Here is a 4,741-nt window from a genome sequence, read left to right on the forward strand (position 1 = left end):
TAGCGTCATAACCTCCTTTTTCTGAAGGTGAGCCTCCGCAGCGCGCAGTGGGGACCTCTGATAGGTCCTGCTGGAGGCGAAACTACCGTCCTTAGCGGGGCCATGGAGCAAGCGTGAAAGAAGCTTGTGGTCACTGATGTCAATGTAGGTGCCGAGCAGATTGTCCCGAAACTCGAAAGTTGGATCCGAGCCCGGACATTGACGCTGCGGCGACCAGATGAGCTCACTTTTTCTGAGTAGTAAGGGTCGTTTCTGCAAAACCACAAAAGAATTGCGGAATCTAGTATTAAAGTAATGACCACTCCCTCGTAAATACAATATCGACCACACGCCGCGTGAGAGCCCATGGTGTACTTTTTGTTTATGTTGTCATTCAGTGCCTAAGTTTGATTCGTTCGTAAAGGCCACTCTGTTCCAGTCATCCACCCTCCACTGCTGATGATACTGTGCAAACTGCAGCCTTCTCGCCTTGCCGGTTGCCTTAAACACACGGGTTTTGGACCACACTTCTGTTCGTCAATCCTACTCCACGAGCCGTTGTCGCACACGATCCTAACTAACGTCCAATCCGACTATGTCCTCCACGTCGCCCGCCATGAGGAAAGGTTCTACAGAAACCACCGCAACAGAAACCACTGCAACGATGAATTATGCCCTGTTCTGTTGTTTTCCGGCTCAAACATTAAGCTGCCTCACCAATGCTGTCTGTTATAGCTATTTGGCTGTGTGAATCTGCCAGTCAACGACAATCCTAGCACGCGGAGTCTCATCTATTAGTATGTGAGGTGGCATTCTTTTTCCCGCTAGACGACTATTAAATTAATGCCAGTCAGACTAAAACAATATATACACGACGTCAGGGTTGGTGACGACATTGGTACATTGGGAACGCGTCTTAGAGCGGGCTCACAGCTTTCAACATGCTTGGAACCAGATCGGAAAGTTGCTCATCCTCTCGTGCACTGCTTTTTCTTGCCCCTGTGGTACCATTGCATCACAGCTTTACACGTGTTGTTCATTATATTCCGGCGCATGCCCACTACAGCGGCATATGCTTAAAAAAAGAAAATTCAGTGGTGATTTTGCGGTAAATTTGTTAGCATTATGTGTTATCTAGTCAATTCAGAAGAAGCCAATAAACAGTGACACGAAGGACAGCGGGGGAAAATTATTTGTATTTACTAATTGAGATAAAGAAATGCTCTTCTAAGCCCTTTCATCTCCCTCTAACTCTACGGCATGACCGGCTTCCCATACTTCACACTTTTTTCCACTTTGACACTATAATGCTAACGCATTAAGAAAATAGACACAGCCAGGCGCACACGTTCTTGCTATCTACGATAAGCGGGGGAACTTCTACCCAGTTCTTCGCGGCACGCGCTGTGTCGCGCTTGTGTAACATTTATGGCCCGTGAGAAAATGTGGCCGCAAGATAATTAGCAAAATTCAACACAGCCACTGAGCTGGCCGTGCCTTTAGTGCTCACGTACAGCCCATATAGCGCGACTACGTTACTACGACAATAACGCGGGAGCCTGGCAGCGTTTTCTGCTTCCCCGTTCAATTTCATATTCAGCTAGCTGCGCGGTTATCTTCATTTAACTTACTATCTGCGTGCAGTCCTACACAAAAGACGCCGAAGAATAATGATAGCGCGGTGACGTGCACGCAATGGCTATTAAAGAAAAGAAAATGAATGCGAAGTCTTTTATTTCTTTTACTGCTATTACAGATGTGTCTCACCTGATACTAAGTGCACACAAGGGTCGTCTTAATGACCACGAACTCGAGGGGCGCGCCGCTTCCTGCGTGCGTGTTTTGCCACATCACACGGTTCTGCGCAAGATCGTTCAAGTGCAGGAAGACGCAGCACTTTATTACCTCTGGACTTGCACAACAGGGACTGGCGCCCGTGAAATGCACTTGCGTGTATCGGCCGCGTTAAGAAAGGATCTCTGGAAAGGGAGAGAAAGAAAAAAAGAAGTGTGTCAGGAAGGCATACAAGCCTCTTCGCTGCCGTTTGTCGAGTTCTCCGATCTCTTCTCGGCTGCCCTCCCCACCCTCCTCCATCCTTCTTCCCGCGCCCTGCTCGGACGAGTCACGTACGTGCCCTCTCCCCCCCCGAAATTGTGTGGCCCGCCGGCTCCACGCACGTGGACTAGTTACGAACGCGGTGGTCAGCTTCGCATTGTGGGCCCCCGAAACGCGGCGGCTCCCGCGTGCCTTCGACGCGCCGTGCAAGCCGGCAAATCTTCGCTCCTGCTTCTCCAGTGCCGGTGCTTTGGGCAGCGGATCGAATCGACCGTGTCGTCTTCTTGAAGTTGGCGTGATTACGACCGAGCCTCCCGACAGATACGATGTCGCTACTAGCGCCCGGAATAATGACGCCGATCATGGACCTGTATAGGTACTTGCTCTCTAAACGGGACCCGCGCACGGAAGGCTGGACCCTCGTGGCCGATCCCAAGTTTATGTTCCCGTTGCTGTTTGGCTACATCTTCGTCGTCAAGATCGGTGGCCCGCGATGGATGATGAACCGCAAGCCATTCGAGCTCAAGCCCATCATCATGGTCTACAACTTGGCGATGGTGATCGCCAACATGTTCTTCTTTTACCAGTACGTTCGCCATTCGTACCTGGGCGGAGGTTACAACGTCTTCTGTCAGGGCGTCAGCTATTCCCGTGACGAGAATGCCATGACCATCCTCAACCTGACGTGGTGGTACCTGTTCGTGCGCATCGCCGACTTCTTCGACACTTTCTTCTTCTTGGCGAGGAAGAAGTTCTCTCACATCACTGTGCTTCACGTACTTCATCATTTTCTCGTGGTTTTCAGCGGCTGGCTCTGGATCACCTTCGGGTGTGACGGTCAAGTGCTAATGGGCATCTGCTTCAACTCGTTCATTCACATCATCATGTATTCATACTACTTCCTCAGTGCCCTTGGTCCTGCGGTGCAGAAGTACTTGTGGTGGAAAAAGTACCTTACTCGTCTGCAGATCTTCCAGTTCGTCTTTCTTACCCTGCACGTGTCAATACCGATCTTCTATGACTGCGGGTACCCGATGGTACTTACCGTGCTCGCGTCTGCGCAAGGCACCCTGGGACTGGTGCTGTTCATTAACTTTTACATCAACGCTTACGCCTCAAACAGAAACTTGGACTTCTGCACAGTGCAAGGAGATAAAAGGGAGTGACCACTATGAGGTGCGTGGCTCTTTGAGTCGTTCGTGAAAAGAGCGGTACCGCACACGGAAGGTGGCTTCATTGAACACTGTCGTAACGGGTTTCAACTCTAGTTGTAAAACGCGAGGAGAACTGCAGTCGGGAACGCCAGCTTGATCCCTGACAGAGCTCCCACGCAGAAGTTACAAAGCCTCTCATTCGCAAGAATTCCTTTCTGTCGCGCTGTCATGCTTCACGCGGGCTTGTCCTTACGAAGTGTTCTTGCGCATGAGCGGCTTTGTGAACTCGGGTTCAGCTTGCTGTTACGTACCTTGCGTTTCTAGTTTGTCACGGCTTCACTCACATTTGTTCTCGTGTATTGTGTTTTCACCAGTGTTATTGCGAGCGCTTATTTTTTTTTGTGTGTGTGTATGTGTGCGACATAATTTTTCGTAACTTTCAGTACTTCATGCTGTAAACTCGAGCAACCACTCACTACCGGTGTAACAGAGGCATTGCCGTCAGTATTTGTTGCATTCTTACGAGAACTAGATTTACCCTCTATAGCGTAACGCCGTAAACCTCTTCTAGATGGTCGCTAACATCGCAATGACGTCATTCTATCATTTCTGTGAGAAGGAAATCGATGCTGTAAAGGCGAGTTACAAAAGGATAAGGTTTGTTCGGCTTCTGCGCAGCATAACTTCAGTAGACGGCCGCATTGTTCTAGCAGGAAAATCACCCCATAACCACAAGTACCGCGTAAAATGCCTTCAGAAGCGACATTAGATCACCTCCATTCTTCACCGTACACCCAATGAAAAGAGAAAAAACAAATTGATGGAGAAAATTTATCATCTTGGTTAATTACGGCAAAAAGCTAGTCATCGTAATCCATAGCTATGAGGATGAAGACGTTCGGTGAATAAAGATGCCACAAGTGTTTCCAACCACTGAGGCAAGGTGAGAGTGCTTGTTTAACGTTTCTTTTGTAACTGGTGGCAAGAATAAATGTTCGAAATGCTCATAACCACGTAATCGATGTGACTTCTATGTTCAATATTTGACACTTCAAGCCATCACACGTGCTCCTCGATGAAAGAACACCGGCGATAGGCTGGTTGTGCAACTGATACATATTAATGGCGCGCAAATATTGCACGTCAATATCAACTCCATGCTGCACGCGGCATTCTGCCACACACACACACACACACACACGCAAAACTTGCCCAATGCGTGGAGCAACGATATAAAGAAAAAGAAAGATTTTACGCGCCAAAATCATGGACTGATTGTGAGGCACGTGGTAGCGCCAACTACAACGTGCCTCCGGATTATTTCGGCCCCTCGGGGTTCTTTAACGTGCACCTAAATTTAAGTACCCGAGTGTTTTCGCATTTCGCCTCCTATGGAATGGCAGCTGCGGCGGCTGTGATCAGACCCACGACCTCGAGGTCAACAGCGCAGTGCCCTAGCCACTGAGCTACCGTGGCAGGTGCAGCAGGAATGTCACCCAGCAATCGTGTCACGAGTCATTCTGGCGGGAAGTCATCAGGAAGCCATCAATCGT

General features: G+C 49.2%; 1 pseudogene; it reads left to right on the forward strand.

The window, feature by feature from the left end:
• The first annotated feature begins 2,193 nt into the window (after window positions 1-2,193).
• Window positions 2,194-4,189, forward strand: LOC142577799 (very long chain fatty acid elongase AAEL008004 pseudogene; annotated as a pseudogene).
• Window positions 4,190-4,741: the final 552 nt, after the last annotated feature.

This window comes from Dermacentor variabilis, chromosome 4 (genome assembly GCF_050947875.1).
Source record: "Dermacentor variabilis isolate Ectoservices chromosome 4, ASM5094787v1, whole genome shotgun sequence".
Classification (NCBI taxonomy): Eukaryota; Metazoa; Arthropoda; class Arachnida; order Ixodida; family Ixodidae; genus Dermacentor; species Dermacentor variabilis.